The following is a 20,180-nucleotide window of genomic DNA, read 5'->3' on the forward strand; positions in this document are numbered from 1 at the left end:
AAATATGAATCTATTGAATGGAAGTTTACATCAATAAATTAAATAATGAAGCATACATAAAACATTGAGTACAGTGCCAGGAATTTCCTAAACATAAATTCTCATTCTATTCCTGACACACAAAATGAAAATGAAGAAAAAAATTATTGTGCAGGGAAGATATGACAATGCATAGGGAATGTCACAGTTTATAACCTGTGAGGAACACATGATCAGGGTGGAACAGATGACGTGTGGGGGAGAAGACGGGCTTCAGGCAATTTGAATATGGCAGAGGTAGATTTGTCAAGGTAGTATTCCAAATCCTTTGTTTTTATTTTTCTTGAAGAAATAGAATTTTCTTGTCCACAGTCATTTTCATGTTTCTGACAAAATGTTTGTTTTCCTGACACTTTGGTACATTATGCTAGAACTTTAGGTGGGGGTTCCAAGAGCCCCAGTATTCCTTAACATTTCACTTTTTAAAACATTATTATTTTTTTAAATTTTTACAGACTGCATTTTGATTTGTTGTACACAAATAGGGTACATCTTTTCATTTCTGTGGTTGTGTACCATGTAGATTCATACCATTTGTGTAATCATACATGTACACAGGGTATTGATGTCTGTATCATTCCACCATCTTTCATACCACCTCCCTCATCTCCCTCTATGTCATCTAAAGTGACTGCAAGCTTTTAAAGTCCCTCTGCTCAGTGGAATCTCTCCTACATGTGGCAAGGAAAAGGGTTCCCGCTGGGGGATGGGTCAACTGTAAATTAAACTCTAAGAAACTTATTTAATAGAAAAAACCACAGGAGACAATTATCTCTTTTGATTCAGGGGCATGACCAATTGAACCATGCTAAGATCGGGCTCTAACAAGAAATGGAGCCCACTTTGGTTTATTTATAGCGGTACAGATCAAAGAGGAACTGAGAGGAGTTTCTTCTGTGAGAAGCAGGATGGCATGGAGTTAAGGAAGTGATTTTGCTCTAGCAGGTCATGTGACACCTCCAGGACACGCAAATTCCGGTGGTAAGCCACTCTGCATGGGAACCACATACTTCAGGCCATCTGAAGCAATCTCTCATGACTACCAGGTCCTGCAGCCTGATTTCCATGTCTGACAGCTCACCAAGCCTTGTTTTATTTGCTGGCCATGGATGATGCCCTGCAGGAATCTATACAAGTTTAAACCCTATACTCTGGTATTTTTTTTTGCTTGGCTTAGTGGAGGAAGAAGGAATAATTTTTATGAGTTATATGTGAGTTGGAAATGTCTTATATAGTTTGTTCAGAAGGGTGCGATTTTCTTATGCACATTTCAAACTCAGAAAATCTCGAAAAGAGCATGACATATAAAACTTAGACCTAATCTATGCAAAAAAGAAAAGTGAATCAAAGCAGTCATACTCATATTTTTACACATTATGCACTATATAGGAACGTTGTTTCTTTTTAAAAAGTTTGGTCATAATTCTACCTTTTGATTTTTTTTTTTTTTAGAGGATATTCCAATGTCTCTGGATAAGTTGCATTTTCTTCAAAAGTTTCTTTTAGGGATCTTAAGATGCTTTAAATGTATTATTAATAAGAAGCACAATTCAATATTTATGTGTTCTCCACATTATATTAGTCAGAGTGCATATTCTTTTGTATTTTCAGTTTTATAGGAAATAATTTTAATTTTTCCACTTCACTTATCCCCTTCTCAATTGTCCATTACAAGTTTGGCTATTCTATTAAGCTTCATTCAAGTTTCTATTATAAATTTCACTTTTCTTCAAAAACCCTTCCTTCAAAGTTCATCATATCTAATGTTATTGCTCTTTCTACAAACACTCATCAATTTTTGAAAGCTGCAATATTATGAATTTTGGCCTCCTCAGCTTTCCAACTTAGATATCACATGTGGTCCATTTCTAGTTATAATTGTGTCTGACCCTTCTGAGGCTTCAATAGTCTGGGTAAGAAAAATCTTGTATTAGTTTCATAAAAACTGCTTTACTTCATGTTTTCTTATTAGTAGAAGGATAATTCTAAATCCCATAATAATTCTTTGTGTACTTAAAAAAGAGACTTTTTAGAAGGTTGTGTGATCTTTGATAGTATTTAAAATGAACATCTGGAAATTAATCTGATTGAACTTATAATAGTGTTTAGCAGATGAGTACCTTGTTTTATAATTAGGTGTTGAGGATGGTGATAGGGAGATTCCTTCTTCTTTTGTTATTATATAAGCTACATTAATTTTCTGAACAGCAATCTTATTTTTTAAAGGATTTTAAATAGTACTTTAATATATTAATTGTAGTATAAGTAGGAAGCAGAGAAAAATGAAACTAAAAAAGGGAAAATATCTATTTCCTTTCAAAGTGAGTAATTATTAAGATTTTGGCATGTAGTCTTCCCAAACTTTATGGGCATATATATATAAATAATTTTCTTTTAGAAATGGAATCTTAAAAGAGCCTCTTCTTTTAATTTAGGAGTGTGTCTCTATTTGAATTTGTAGGATAAATGTCCCTGACATTTCTAAGATGGAGATGACATCAAATCAGTCAATTAGGAACTGCTTTAGGGACTAAGTATATGGTGTTAATGTAAGGTTAGCACTTACCATGGATCCATTGTACTTCGAGGTATCAGAAAAGAAATGTTACCATTTACTGGGGGTTTTAGTTTTGATATAACTCTGAAGTGAAACAGAGTACCTAGGAAAGGTGAAATAAATAGAGAAGGTGACCTTTGTGCCCATAGGCCTGGCTATGTAGACTTGGCAGAATGCTTTCAGGTTGACAGGCAGGATAGCCAACATTGGTAATAATATCACTGAAGCATTATTAGGCAATGCATTGATCTCAACAATTATTTTTGTCTCACTTCATTTAAAAGAACAAACTCCTAGCCCCCTGTATTCAGTGTAAACAGTCCTCTTGTTTTTACTAGAATTCCTTTGCCCTGAAGAGCCCTTTGTTCACTGACAACAATCTGTACTGCAGTCTAATTTGTTTTTATCATTTGCTCAGATGGTACTGATTAAGGAAATAGTGCAACTTCATATATGAAGATTCCGTCTCTTTCCATTAAAGATGGATTATATGGAGAGCAGAGGAAATGAACACATTCTCATGCACATATTTCATGCTTCTAAGTTCTATTTCTGAAGATGATAAATAACTGTATATAATTGTATGTATTTTTGTTTTCATAAGTTTCAATTCTGATACTTATTATCTCAGAGTAAATTCATGGTGATGTCACAATGACTTTTAAGTGCTATGTGAGAAAAATTCCTCTATTTTGCAAACTTAGCCATTTCTTTTATTAAATGAGAATAAGACTAACGAGGCAAAATTCAGTTCTAAAAATTCCAGCTTTACATGATTCTAAATAATTGTGGTTACAATTTTATAGGCATAACCCTAGGATAATGACTAACTGAAATAAATTTAGCTTATACTTAGCATTTACCTTCTTATTGTTTAATATATCATTAGTAATATTCCTTACTAATGGTAGGTTTCTGAAAGATGTTACACAGCTTACTGTAGATCATTTACTGAAATCTTTTTTTTTTTCTTTCTGGTATTGGGGATTGAACTCAGGGTCACTCAGCCACTGAGTCACATGCTCAGTTCTATTTTCTATTTTATTTAGAGAAGGGTCTCACTGAGTTGCTTAGCACTTTGCTTTGCTGAGGCTAACATTGAATCCTTCTGCCTCAGCCTCCTAAACACTGGGATTATAGGTGTGTGCCACCATGCCTGGCTACTGAAATCTTTTAGCTAAACTGTTTTTGAAATATTTGGATAATGAGAAGATATCATAAGATTAAGCATGAATTAGAATGTGTCAGCAAATAAATATATAAAATTAATAGTGAAATTAGAAATTTGTTGAGACAAATTTAATATGTTAGAGTCAGAAATATTGGTTACTTTGTAGTAATATCTGCAAGTAATAATTAGACTTTGTCATTAACAAAGTTGTACCATTTTTAAGATTGAATTTCAGTTTTTGAGAGACTTGTCAATTTGGGAGGTCTGTGAGGTTCCCAAGTGATCTTGTCTTTCTTGTCCTTTAAGTTTGTTGAATTTACACTTCTGAGGTTCTGTCCTGAGTACATCCCATGTCCTTCATAGTTGTTGACTCAGAGCAGATTTCTTATCCCCAAACTTTGCCTTGAATAAAACAGATCTGTATCCTTCAGGTTAGATGATTATTTTTAATAATCTTATGAAGAGATTATGAAGAGAGCTCCTCATGATCAGGATTGGTGCAGGGAAATTTCTTATGTTTCCATGCTCTTTAAACTTGTAGACAAGATAGGTAATACCCAGTTGAGAATGTCTTTAGTAGGTGTCATTTACTGGGCATACTATATGTCTGATTTTACAAATTGTGAGATAAATATTTTATGTTAGAGGAGATTGATGCTCAGAGTGGTAAGTGGACTATTCATTTTCACAGCTAGCATGGAGCAGAATTGGATTCAAACCCAGGTTGAATAGAGCCCAGATCCTGTGTGTATTTTCAGGCTACTTCCCATGTGTGAAGTGAGGAAGCAGCAAAGGGGAATAGTAAATGCCTGGGAAGCAACGATGCATAGTATCACACCAAAACAGCCTCTCTCTTTGGAGGGTAGGTGGACTGTGAATGTGCTTGCACCATCAAAGTTGTTATTAAATAAAAGCAGGGATTTGTATTCATGTGTGAAGAAGGTCCTTAGAAACCAGCACATTTGCCAACTAGGATTTGGTTCATGAATTGGTATTGATTTCATTCTGATGCAGGAACAGATACCATAATGCAATAGATTGACACACAGATTGTGTTACATTCTACAAAATATGGGTGAATTTGTTGTGAATTTTGTGTGAAAATACTTCTAACTTATTCTTGTGAAGTGACTTTCGACTTGACAGATAATACAGACACCAATGCTTTGGAAATGTCAATGTGAAGAACGGTTTTCTTCAGACTTTTCATCCTCCAAAAGATTTATTATTCTAATCATGCAATTGCACAATAAAAAAATCTACTGCAGAGATGGATAGAACTGTTTAGACACAGACAACCTATTTTTTTTTTTTTAAATGTGAGACAGAGACTGAGACAGTTTTAAAAAGAAGTTGACTCACTGGTTTACTTTCCAGTAATCGCATAGTCAGCATCTAGCTCTGCTATACAGACTGAGAGAGCGATTCATCTTGTTGATGCTATTCCTGCCTTTAAACTTGGGCTTGTGCTTTGAGATGAACCTTATTGGTCAGATAGCAGTTCTGTTAAATGAATTCAATTTGTTTCTCACTCTGCAGGCCTTCATTCTTCATGGGGAGGAACTTGTGGTAGGGTTACTTTTGTAGCTTCCCTGATGTGTGTGGCAGGAGAAATTTCCATCCTTAGACCAAGGAAGAAGGTCAAAGGACAATATTCAGTTTTGTTCAGAAGAGATAAATGGCTACACATTTGTTTTCGTGGGGAAAAAATTTTATCACTAAATGAACAGCAAGATTAGAGGGTGAGCAAGGCCCTCTGCCCTCTCTTGTGTACACCTGGAGTAAGAATATACAGACAGCACATCTCTTCTAATAAAGACTGGTGGTCAAGTAACTCATTCAAATTCTCTGTGTTGATTAACTTAGAACCCACCTGCCCGATATGGTTGTAGTTTTTAGTTTTATTATAAATAATAAGTTATAAATAATAAATTACAGTTATAAATTATAAATAATAAAAGATTAGAACCAATATAATAAATCAGTTTTATTAAAGTGACAGAAACTTTAGGGACTGTGACAATCAGCTTCTCATCACTGTGAGCAAAATACCCGACACACAAACAATTTAAAGGAGGAAAGTTTTGTTTGGCTCATGGTTTCAGTGTATGTCAGCTGACTCTGTTGCTCTGGGCCTGATGTGAGGCAGAACAGCATGATGGGAGGGCAGGGTGTCGGAAAGCTGCTCAGCTCATGGTAGCCTGGAAGGAGGGACAGAGAGAAGGAAGAAAATGAGAAGAGAAGAGAGGAAGAGAAGGAAGAGAGAGAAACCCTTCCAGGGCCCTGAGCGACCTATTTTATCCAACTAGGTGCCTTCTACCAATAGTCCTTCAACTTTCCATGGATTAATCCGCTGATGAAGTCATAGCCCTCATGATTCAGTCACTTCCTGAAAGCCCCACCTCTGGACACATGAGACTTCCAGGTATATTCCAGAACAAAACCATAATAGACACACAGGGAATTTCCTATATACTATACACAACTGGGATCTCCCACTGATAAACAATAAATTTGTCAGGACCTTTAGATTTCAATTTTTTGGTTTATTTACTGATTTCACCATTGAGGATTTTAATGTATCAGTGATCAAATTGAATTTAGTTGAACTTTTACTTGAGTAGAAGGATTTCTATACAAAATGCCAAATAAATGTGTGAATTTTGATTGCACAATTCTTTTTTTCCTAAATATCTATTACATCTCTGCCTCAGATTCCCTAACTAGGTACCTAGAGACCTGAAGACACTGAAGGAAATTCTCAGGATATTCTAAATCATTGAAGAAAACTACAATACTCAACATCTTTTGGATACTGCATGAACTACTGGATCAAGGTAGTTCACAGTTTCAAATTTAGATTGCATTACAGTCTTTTAATTACATCATATTTTTGCAAACCAGTGATTGCTAATCAAACATCTTGGAGAAATCAATGTGGAACATCAAATGATCAACTGATTATAAAGTTTGAGAAGTTTTATAGTGCCCATGAATGAGTGTGAAATTACGATTTTTTCAAGTTTATGTATTTGCTTTTTCAGTTGTGTCCTAAGTTGTTAGAACATAGATATTTGTTAAGTTGTTTGACCCTAATTCTAATAAATGGAATGGAATAGATATTTCTTTTGGTCTAAGGGTGCCATGAAATAATGCCAAGATATGAAGGGTACTGAACCAAGAGAGTTTGGGGTCCCTTGACCTATGCTAATAATGTAATGAAGAGATAGTAGCAGATTGAAATACCCTGTGGAAGACAAACAGTTTTAAGTCTTATTAATTGTTTTTAAGCATAATTTTATCCTTATAAGATTAGAATATTCTTTTTTTCTGATACATTTTTATTAAACTTTTCATTACATACCTTCTACTTTTTTTTAAATTGTAAACAAATGGGATACATGTTGTTTCTCTGTACATGGAGTAAAGGCATACCATTTGTGTAATCATAAATTTACATAGGGTAATGTTGTTTGATTCATTCTGTTATTTTTTTCCTTCCCCCGAACCCCCACCCCTCTTTTCCCTCTATACAGTCCTTCCTTCCTCCATTCTTGCCACCCTGATTAGAATATTCTTTTTGATATTATTGTCAAAGACCAAATTGAGAAGTTATGCTATAATTTTGTCTAGTTCTTATGAGGAATGATACAATGCCAGGCATGTACTAAGCAAGCAAAATATTTTGGAATGAACAAAAATATATGAATTATATTTAATCACAAGGTAATTGTTTCATATCAAAATATTTTCAATTCTCATTAGATTAATTTTTATCATCAGAATTATCCCAAAGAATTTAGTGTCATTCATATAACTGAGTTAAAACAAACAACCCATGTTTTCCTATACATCATTAGAAGGTTGTTCTGATGTGGAGAAACAGATACACTGTATGTTTTCACTTATGCCAAGATTGGTGATGGCTTCTGTCCATATGGAAAATTGTTAATTTTATTTTTTCTTGTTAAAGTGAGAGCAATGTTCAAGTATTCATTAAAAACAAGAAGAAATGCATGTAAGAAATTAAAATGTAAATTACTTGACAGGATGTAAAATAAAAAGAAAATCTTCCTCCCCAGAACCTGATCTCTACCACGAATTGTATTCTCTGAATAGTGATTCCTGTACTTACAGCAGAAAGACTCCAAGTTGGTTGTTCTGATGATTTCTACCTCCTGGAATTCATACCCTTGGTATTAATTCATACCTTCTTTGAGTGTAGGCTGAATCTGTCTTGCTTTTTAACAACAGAATATGGAAAAGGTGATGGAATGTACCTTTTGTGATAATTTTACATAATATTTGTAACTTCTGTAGAAAAAAGGGTAAACTCAATAGTTTCTCCATTTCATCATCTTAGATGAAGTGAACTACTGTACAGAGAAGCCCACATGGAAGGAATTCTTTTTAGGGCTAAATAGTATTGTATTGGGTATATGTACCATATGTTCTTTATCTACATTTCAGTTGATGAACACTTAGGCTGTTTTCATTTCTGTGATTGTGAATAATGCTGCAATGAACATGGGAAGGTAGATGTCTTTTTGATAGACTGATTTCATTTCCTTTGGAAATATATTCAGTAGTGGGTTTGCTGGATCATATGGTAATCCTATTTTTAAATTTTTGTGGAAGCTCCATGCTATTTTCCATAATAGCTATTCTAATTTACATTCTTACCAACAGTGTGCAAGTGTTCCCTTTTTTCTATATCCTTACCAATGTGTCATATTTTGACTTTTTGATAACTGCCATTCTTGCTGAGAGACAGGTGATATCTCATTGTTTGAGTTTGCATTTCCCTAATGATTCATGATGCTGAGTAATTTTTCACATACCTATTGGCTATTTGTATATTTTCTTTTGGGACATGTCTACTTAGATGTATTGCCCATTTAAAATCATTATTATTTTTATTTGTTATTGAGTTGTTTGAGTTTCTTTTACAATCAGGGTATCAACCACTTGTCAGACATATAGTTTGCAAATATTTTCTCCCATTCCATAGATTATCTCTTCACTCTGTTGATTATTTCATTTTCTGTGTAGAGACTTTTTAGTTTAATACAATCTACCTACTCTTTTTTTTTTTTTTCTTCTTGTGCTTTTGGAATCTTATTAACCTAACCCCAAAAACCAAAGATAAAATGTTTTCCCTGATAAGTGACTGATGATACCTAATGGGGGTGGGGGGTTGGGGGGTGAGAGAAGAATGGAGGAACTTTAGATTATATAGAGGGAAATGAGAGGGAGGAGGGGCAGGGGTATGAAAGATGGTGGAACGAGACAGACATCATTACCCTATGTACATGTATGATTATATGAATGGTATCTATCTACATAGTACACAACCATAGAAACAAAAAGTTGTACCCCTTTTGTGTACATCGAATCAAAATACAGTCTGTAAAAATAAAAAAAAAATTAAAAAGTAAAAAAAAAGGTTTAATAAATAAAATGATAAATTTCTATTATTAAAAAAAGTCTTTGTTCATTCTAATGTCCTAAAGCATTTCTTCTAGATTCTTTCTACTAGTTCCATAGTTTCATAGTCTTACATTTAGATCTTTAATCCATTTTGAGATGGTATTTGAATTTGGTAAGAAATATGAAGTCTAGTTTCATTCTTCTGCATGTGAATATCCAATTTAGCATGAGAATATTTTTAAGGTCTTGGATGAGGCAGATGGTAATAAAGGTAGGATGAATGTTTTTTAAGTTTAGTGCCAAGAGGGCATTGTGGTATTATAACATTTGGATATTTTGTTAAAAACTAAGACTGATTGTGAAGTTTCAGGTTTAAATTCATGGAAATGGAGCTTCTATAAAACCTTATGGAAAAGATTTTATAACGTTGATTTTTATGTTTTTTTTTCTTAAAGTGAGATTCTGAACATGTTTTGTTTTGATATACTTACAATGGACATTAGTCTTTGTATTTTTAATTGGCACTGAGGATTGACCTCACTATCTTGTGCATTCCAGTTAAGCACTCTCCCACTGAGCTACATCCCTAGCACTTGGGAATGAGTCTTAAGATCTCATCTTTACATTTATTCATCTTATCTATTTAAATTTAAATCAGTCTATTTCAAGTAGTAATGTATATTGTCATCTATACAAATACTTGTCATTAATTTGTACTTTGACTAATTCTTCAGATTATGAAATAATCAACACTGGTCCTTTACATTTAAAGTTTCTATTAAACATTAAGTCAAAATTCAAGAGTGCTCTAAGAAAACTAAAGGTCAGTAGTATCAAGTGACTTTATAATGTTTAATATTGTTCTGCTATATAACAACAAATACTCTTCTAGCAATTATGGGTCAGGATTGCTAGATGTAGAAATAAATGAAAGGTATCCTAATACTTGAGAATTTTAGTTTATGGTAGTGAACCCCCAAATTAACTGTTGACAAAACTCTTAGACTGCATGTTGGAAATGGAGTTTCTAAGGTTACCTGCAGGGATTTGGATTCATAGGTCTGGGGTAGGAATACATTTCAGGTTCTACATGACTGTGATGCAGAACATCTGCAGAGAGCATTTGACTAAACACTGTCTTACTGGATCACACGCACTGACCTATTTGCTCTCTTTTCCCTCCTCACTCCTCCTGTCCTGTCCTACTGGAGGAAAGTTTGGAGGGGCTTAACACATAGACAACATTTATTTCTGTATCAGGGATCTTAGAAGCAAACAATAAAAATTAACACTGGCTGTTTGAAGCAGAAAAAGAACATGTTAAAGGGAATGAAGGTAGCTCAGAATACCTCTGGGAAGACTAGAGAATCAGGCATAAAGACTGAACAACCAGAAACAATACCTAAAATCAACTTGAGAGCTGTTCCTGAGGATAAACCATTGCTGCCTGCTTGCCTGGTCACAGATGTTGTGACAATAACCCCAATTCTAGGTACTAGCTGCTGTCACCTGAAGCTCTACTCCTGCTACCCCCACCATATCCAGAAACCACATTGTACCGCTCTCCCTCACTAGCAAGGGTTACCTCTAGTACTTTGTTTTAGTCAGCTTTTTTATTGCCTTTACCAAAAGATCTGACAAGAGAAAAATTTACTTGGGGTTCATGGTTTCAGAGGGCTCAGTCCATAGATGATCAACTTTATTGCTCTGGGCCCAAGCTGAGACAGAACATGGCAGAAGGATGTGGCAGAGAAAAGCAGCTCAGGATATGGCAATAAGGAAACAGAGAGAGGTTCGCTCACTAGGGACAAAATACTCCAAAGGCACATTCTTTTGACTTACCTTCTCCAGCCACACTCTACCTACCCAAGATTACCACCCAGTTAATCCATATCAGTGGATTCATTTTCAGGATGAAAGTGGATTTATGCTTGCCTTGTCTCTCACATGAACTTTCAGGGGACACCTCATCCCTAAACAATAACAGGCTTGTTTCACTGGTTTGATTAAAATACCAGCCTGTCTCAGCTTGGTTGTAGTCTGCACTCCACTTCAAGGTGTTTGGGAAAGAAATATTTGACTTTTGTAGTATGAGGTGTTCTCTGCCAAAAGGCATGAGACAATGGATCCACTACACGTAAGAAGAGTGTTTGAAGGCACTGTGTTCTTAAAAAGAATAGCAGACTATCTATACCACCTTTATTATATTTGAATTTGGGAACACATACAACTTTCATATGTTACTGATTATTAATTTATAGTGTTAAATTAATGATCCTGTGATTGAGAACCAATTGTTATCATAGGAAAACTTTGGCATATGACTTGTAATAGTTGTTTAAAATTTTTGTTTTATGTCCTTTTGACTTCAGAATATTTCATTTAAACACTAATTGTAATATCCATATTGGTTGGAAAAAGAATTTCTCTTCCTCCCTAGGAAAAAATTTAGTAAACAAAATGAACACTAATTTAGTGGGAGGAATTAGTGTTAAAAAGAAGAATAAAAGGACTGGGGTTGTGGCTCAGTGGTAGAGTGTTTGTCTAGCATGCATGAGGCACTGGGTTCGAGTCTCATTACCACATAAGAATAAATATGTAAAATAAAGGTATTGTGTCCATCTGCAACTAAAAAATAAAAATTAAAAGAGAGAGAGAGAAAATTCTTCTTCCAAAGGAGAAATTCTATTGAGCCAAAAACATTTTCTATTGTGAGAATAAACCTTAGATGATTCAGGTTTTTATATTTTTTTCAATGTGTTCCTTACGTAAGAGCATATACAAATTTCTCAATTCATTGGGATCGTATATGCCCTGCAGATTGGTTTTATTTTTTGTCTTTGAGCTTCTTTGGTGATAGGTACTATAAGAAGTATACTGGGGAAAGAAACTCGAAATTTGACTGTAAAAAATGGAACATTTGGTTAAGAAGTACTTCATTTGTTCATTTAAAAACACTTATTGGTGATCTAAGATGGCGGACTAGAGGGTGACTGCATCTCCTGTCGCTTCAGAACCCAGGATTCAAGAAGGGGAGGCATTAAGAGACTCAGACTAAAATAGAGCCACGGGGTGAGTCTCCCCCACCAGGTGAAGCTCAGCCTGGGTGGCAGGCCCAGATAGGGGCAGCTTCTCAGAGCAGGGCAGGGCAGCTAGAGTCTTCCTCAGGAAGCCCTGCTCCCTCTGGCGGTGGGCTCCTCCCACATGGCCAGCTTCTCAGAGCAGGCCCCCCAGTGAGAGCCTTTCTGCACAGAACCAGCTCCAAGTCCCGGAGCCAGCGGCAAGCTCCGGCCCGCAGGCAGCTTCAGGGACCAGGACAGGGCAGCCAGGGACTTCCCCAAGCAGCCCTGCTCCCTTCGGCGGCAGGTTCCTTTCATGGCCAGCTTCTTGGAGCAGACCACCCAGTGAGAGCCTTTCCACACAGAGCCAGCTCCAAGCCCTGGAACCAGAAGTGGGCAAGGGGCAGCTTTCTTTGAAGCACTGCATTATCCAGTTCCTCCAAGACTTCAGGCTACTGAAGGCTGGGAGGTGATACACTGGAAATCTACAGGGACACTATAAGCCAATAGAGGAAATCTGCAATATCTCAGGGTCCCACCGACAGCTGATCAATATGAGAAAACAAGGGAAGAAAATGTCCCAAACAAACCTAGATACTATATCAATAAAACTCAATGACAGCACAGCAGAAGAAATGTCAGAAATGGAGTTCAGAATGTACATAATTAAAACAATCAGGGAAGCAAACGAGGAGATGAAAGAGCAAATGCAGGCATTAAATGATCGCACCAATCAACAGTTAAAAGAGCAAATACGGGAAGCAAGAGATCATTTCAATAAAGAGTTAGAGATACTGAAATAAAACCAAACAGAAATCCTTGAAATGAAGGAAACAATAAACCAAGTTAAAAACTCCATAGAAAGCATAACCAATAGGATAGAACACCTGGAAGACACAACCTCAGACATTGAGGAAAAAATATTAAATCTTGAAAACAAAGTTGACCAAACAGAGAAGATGATAAGAAATCATGAACAGAATGTACAAGAATTATGGGATCTCATGAAAAGGCCAAATTTAAGAATTATTGGGATTGAGGAAGGCTTAGAGAAACAAACCAAAGGAACGAACAATCTATTCAATGAAATAATATCAGAAAATTTCCCAAATCTGAAGAATGAAATGGAAAACCAAGTACAAGAGGCTTATAGGACTCCAAATATACAAAATTACAACAGACCCACACCAAGGCACATTATTATGAAAATACCTAACATACAAAATAAAGACAGAATTTTAAAGGCTGCAAGAGAAAAGAATCAAATTATATTCAGGGGGAAACCAATAAGAATATCAGCAGATTTTTCAATCCAGACCCTAAAAGCTACAAGGGCCTGGAACAACATTTACCAAGCCCTGAAAGAAAATGGATGCCAACGAAGAGTCTTATACCCAGCAAACCTTACTTTCAGATTTGATGATGAAATAAGATCCTTCCATGATAAACAAAAGCTAAAGGAATTTACAAAAAGAAAGCCAGCATTACAGAACATTCTCAGCAAAATATTCTGTGAGGAAGAGATGAAAAACAATGATGCAAATCAGCAACAGGAGGCACTAACCTAAAGGAATAGCCAAATAAAGGAAAAACCAAATCATGTCAAAAAACAAAAATGAGTCAAATGACTGGGATACAAATCATATCACAATAATAACCCTGAATGTTAATGGCCTGAACTCATCAATCAAAAGACATAGACTGGCAGATTGGATTAAAAAGAAAGATCCAACAATATGCTGCCTGCAAGAGTCTCATATCATAGAAAGAGATACCCATAGACTAAAGGTGAAAGGATGAGAAAAAACATACCATGCACATGGACTCAGCAAAAAAGCTGGAGTATCCATCCTCATTTCAGATAATGTGGACTTCAAGCCAAAACTAGTCAGAAGGGATAAAGAAGGACATTTCATACTGCTTAAGGGAAGCATAAATCAGCAAGACATAAAAATCATAAATATATTCATAAATATCTATGCCCCGAACATTGACTCATCCATGTACGTCACACAAATCCTTCTCCATTCCAGAAATTGAATAGACCATAACACAATAATACTGGGCTATTTTAACACACCTCTCTCACCACTGGATAGATCTTCCAAACAAAAATTGAATAAAGAAACCATAGATCTCAATAACACAATCAACAATTTAGACTTAACTGACTTATATAGAATATACCATCCAACAAAGAACGAATACACTTTCTTCTCAGCAGCACATGGATCCTTCCCTAAAATAGACCATATTTTATGCCACAAAGCTACTGTTAGCAAATACAAGAAGATAGAGATACTACCTTGTACTCTATCAGATCATAATGGATTGAAATTAGAAATAAATGACAGAATAAAAAACAGAAACTTCTCCAATACCTGGAGATTAAATAATACACTATTATATGATGAATGGATAACAGAAGACATCAGGAGGGAAATAAAAAATTTCTTAGAAGTAAACGAGAACAAAGACACATCTTATCAAAATCTCTGGGACACTATGAAAGCAGTACTTAGAGGAAGATTTATTTCATAGGGCGAATTCAACAAAAGAAGTAGAAATCAACAAATAAATGACAACACTACAGCTCAAAGCCCTAGAAAAAGAACAGACCAACACCAAAAGTAGTAGAAGACAGGAAATAGTTAAAATCAGAGCCAAAATCAAAGAAATTGAAACAAAAGAAACAATCGGAAAAATTAACAAAATAAACAGTTGGTTCTTTGAAAAAATAAACAAAATTGATAAACCCTTAGCCACACTAACAAAGAGAAAGAGGGAGAAAACTCAAATTACTAAAATTCGGAATGAACAAGGAAATATCACAACAGACATGAGTGAAATACAAAACATAATTAGAAGCTATTTTGAAAATCTATACTCCAAGAAAACAGAAAACCTTGAAGACACCAACAGGTTTCTAGAGACATACGAATTACCTAAACTGAACGAGGAAGATATACAGTGTTGCTCCCTGTCGAGCAACAAGGTCCGATGTATCTCCTCAGGGCCCGCCTGAGGAGAATATGGGGCCGAGCAGGATGATGAGTGTCGGCGGCAATGGAAATCCACCAGAGCCGGGAGGTGTGTCAGCACACGAAGCACAGCAGGAACTCGTTTATTGAGGGATTTACACAGCTTTTATGTAGGGTGGGGGCTAGGTGGGAACCAATCAGCTTAAAGGTCAGCAAGGCACGGGGAATTCACGAGGGAGAGAGTCGCATAGGACTAAATGGCAAGCACGAGTTGATCATGTTCACGGAACTGATGCTAACCAATCCCAGACAGTAGGGGGTGGAGATGAGCAGGCCAATCAGGGAGTTGCTGGGTAAGAACACATTTTTCAGTTTCCGGGGGAGAGTGGCAGTACAAAGAAGTCTGGGTAAACTGTTGGTGGATCAGGCAGTGCCACGTAGGAGGAAGAGGTTGTCACGAGGGTGCAGCCGCCATTAGGGTGCATCCCCTACAATACACAACTTAAATAAATCAATATCAAGCAATGAAATAGAAGAGGTCATCAAAAGCCTACCAACAAAGAAAAGTCCAGGACCAGATGGGTTCTCAGCCGAGTTCTACAAAACCTTTAAAGAAGAGCTCATTCCAATACTTCTCAAAGTATTCCATGAAATAGAAGAGGAGGGAACCCTCCCAAACTCGTTCTATGAAGCCAATATTACCCTGATACCTAAACCAGACAGAGACACATCGAGGAAAGAAAATTTCAGACCAATATCCTTAATGAACATCGACACAAAAATTCTGAACAAAATTTTAGCAAATCGCATACAAAAATATATTAAAAAGATAATGCACCACGATCAAGTGGGTTTTATCCCAGGGATGCAAGGTTGTTCAACATCCGGAAATCAATAAATGTCATTCACCATATCAACAGACTTAAGAATCACATGATTATTTCAATAGATGCAGAACAAGCATTTGATAAAATACAGCATCCCTTCATGCTCAAACCACTAGAAAAAATAGGGATAGTGGGAACATTCCTTAACATTGTAAAGGCCATCTACGCTAAGCCCATGGCTAATATCATTCTAGATGGTGAAAAACTGAAAGCATTTCCCCTAAAAACTGGAACAAGGCAGGGATGCCCTCTTTCACCACTTCTATTCAACATCGTCCTTGAAACTCTAGCCAGAGCAATTAGACAAATCAAACAAATTAAAGGGATATGAATTGGAAAAGAAGAAGTCAAACTATCCCTGTTTGCTGATGACATGATTATATATTTAGAGGAACCAGGAAATTCCACCAGAAAACTTTTAGAACTCATAAGTGAATTCAGTAAAGTAGCAGGTTACAAAATCAATGCTCATAAATCCAATGCATTTTTATACATACGTGATGAATCTTCAGAAAGAGAAGTTAGAAAAATTACCCCATTCACAATAGCATTGAAAAAAATAAAGTACTTGGGAATCAATCTCACAAAAGAGGTGAAAGACCTCTACAATGAGAACTACAGAACACTAAAGAAAGAAATCAAAGAAAACCTTAGAAGATGGAAAGATCTCCCATGTTCTTGGATAGGCAGAATTAATATTGTCAAAATGGCCATACTACCTAAAGTGCTATACAGATTCAATGCAATTCCAATTAAAATCCCAATGATGTACCTTACAGAAATAGAGCAAGCAATTATGAAATTCATCTGGAAGAATAAAAAACCCAGAATAGCTAAAGCAATCCTCAGTAGAAAGAGCGAAGCAGGGGGTATCACAATACCAGATCTTCAACACTATTACAAAGCAATAGTAACAAAAACGGCATGGTATTGGTACCAAAATAGAAAGGTGGATCAATGGTACAGAATAGAGGACATGGACACAAACCCAAATAAATACAATTTTCTCATACTAGACAAAGGGTCCAAAAATATGCAATGAAGAAAAGATAGCCTCTTCAACAAATGGTGCTGGGAAAACTGGAAAACCATATGCAACAGAATGAAATTAAACCCCTATCTCTCACCCCACACAAAACTCAACTCAAAATGGATCACGGACCTCAGAATCAGACCAGAGACCCTGCATCTTATAGAAGAAAAAGTAGGTCCAAATCCTCATTTTGTTGGCTTAGGATCAGACTTCCTTAACAGGACTCCAATAGCGCAAGAAATAAAAGCAAGAATCAATAACTGGGATAGATTCAAAGTTAAAAGCTTTCTCTCAGCAAAGGAAACTATCAGTAATGTGAAGAGAGAGCCTACAGAGTGGGAGAATATCTTTGCCAATCATACTTCAGATAGAGCACCAATCTCCAGAATCTATAAAGAACTCAAAAAAACTCTACACCAAGAATACAAATAATCCAATCAACAAATGGGCTGAGGAAATGAACAGACACTTCACAGAAGAAGATGTACAAGCAATCATCAGATATATGAAAAGATGTTCAACATCTCTAGTAATAAGAGAAATGCAAATCAAAACTACCCTAAGATTCCATCTCACCTCAATTAGAATGGCGATTATCAAGAACACAAGCAACAATAGGTGTTGGCGAGGATGTGGGGAAAAAGGTACTCTCATATATTGCTGGTGGGGTTGCAAATTAGTGCAGCCCCTCTGGAAAGCAGTATGGAGATTCCTCAGAAAGCGTGGAATGGAACCACCATTTGACCCAGCTATCGTACGCCTTGGCCTATACCCAAAGGAATTAAAATCAGCATACTACAGAGATACAGCCACATCAATGTTCATTGCTGCTCAATTCACTATAGCCAGATTGTGGAACCAACCTAGATGCCCTTCAGTTGATGAATGGATAAAGAAACTGTGGCATATATATACAATGGAATGTTATTCCGCAATGAAGAATGATAAAATTATGGCATTTGCAGGCAAATGGATGAAACTGGAGAATATCATGCTAAGTGAGATAAGCCAATCTCAAAAAACTAAAGGACGAATGATCTTGCTGATAAGCGGATAAGGACATATAATGGGGGGTGGGAGGGGTTAGCATTAGGTTTAGGGTTAGGTTTAGGCTTAGGGATGAGGAGTGTGGTAAGAATGAAGGAAAGATGGGAAAAGAGGGGTGGGAGGGTTGGGGGGGAAGGGAAAAAAATAACAGAATGAATCAAACAACATTACCCTATGTAAATTTATGATTACACAAATGATATGCCTTGACTCCATGTACAAATAAACAACATGTATCCCATTTGTTTATAATAAAAAAATAAAATAAAATAAAAACACTTATTGAGTGCCTACTCTACAAAAATGTTTATCACTTGGCCATTACCCTTAAGAAGCTCACAGAAAGGTGGGAGCCAAGAAGTAATTGGATTATAAAATATATGAAAGAAGAAAAAAACACAGCATGATGAAAGTACAGAGAAGGCATACTTAACTTAAAACCAAAGGTCTCAAAATTAACTTTTAGAATAGATAATTCCTTTGAGAATCTTAAAGATGGAGAAGGGGTTAGGCAAATTGTAGAGATGAGAAGTATTCCAGGGAAGAGTGTGGTCCAGGGGCAGGAATAAAGGGGCATTTTGGGAAACTATACGCAGAACAGACAGTAAGATAGGATTAGCAGAGATACATGAGACCTCATTATACATGTGTTATATCTTTAAATACAGAGAAATAACATGGTATGTAATGAAGGTAGGAATGAGATTTGATACTGGAGCAGTATCCCATCAGCAAATGAAGAGCAATTAAGGATGGAGCAAACAAGATGCATTCTCTTGGTATTTATGTGAGAGAATTGATGAGACATAAATACTAATCAGGTGCGAGGGGTCCAGGAAAGGGCTACATCAAAGATTTCCATACACAAAGTCTGAATAACTGAACAGACAGGTTTGCCATTCTCCAATACAAGAGATTTCTTTTGGGGAACAACAGTGAGTTTAGTTTGGATGTGTATTGGGAAGGACATCCAAGGAGATATATACAGTTGGCAATTGATTGTCTGGGATTGGAATTTAAGGGAGATATGGATTCGCTAAGCATGGATTTCTTAGGATTTAGAAAGCACACCAGTGCTTAGCAGAGCACTGGTGTGGGTGAGATTGCCCAGTGAGATTGTGAGAAGGGAGCAACAAATGGATATCTAAGATGGTTGAAGATGTAGAGTCCATGAAGGAAACTGGCAGATTGTGATGAGGGACCCTTATTTTCATGACCCATGCTCCAAATCCTTTTGCCCTATCACTTATTCTTCCTAGATAAATTGACCTAGGACCTATCCCCTTTCACTAATTTTGGATCTTCTCCTGTGCGGAGTGAGCATTTAGGTCTACTTTGTGCTTTATGGTAATAAGCCTATCTTTGTGGGACACCCTGAGGCTGTCCAGCTGTGAGTAAATATGTTAATTTCATGTACATTATTAATAGACCTTCTTGACTCTGCATCTCTAATTAGAGATTCTCCGTGGGAGTATATTTTTGCCACCCCTTCTATCTTAGACATTTGACAGAATCTCGAGATACTTTGGTTGTTACAAGTCAGGGGAAAGAAAGGGTGCTACTGGCATCTAGTAGGTAGAAGCCAGGGATGATGCTAAACATCCTGCAGAGCACACAGCAGCTCCCATCCCTCTAACAAAGAATTTTTCTGCCCAATATGTCAATGGTGCTCAGGCTGAGAAATGCTGACCTAAGTCATATTCTTCTATAATGTATGTTAATGAAAAAGTAATATTTCCATCTCTAATCTAGCTTCTGAGTTTGTTTCTTGCTGGCTACTGATTTTGGTGGGGAAGAGAAGAACACTACATATTGGACCTTGTAAAGAAGGAGTGTCCAGAAGACAGGAGAGAAAGCAGAAGTGTGTGAGAGAAACCAGGAAGATATCATTCTTAAGAGAGAGGCCATCAGAACCAACTGCTTCAGAGAGGTCTAGTGAAATGGGAACTCAGAGGAATGCTTAGGACTTAACACCA

Source organism: Sciurus carolinensis, chromosome 13 (assembly GCF_902686445.1).
Source record: "Sciurus carolinensis chromosome 13, mSciCar1.2, whole genome shotgun sequence".
Lineage (NCBI taxonomy): Eukaryota > Metazoa > Chordata > Mammalia > Rodentia > Sciuridae > Sciurus > Sciurus carolinensis.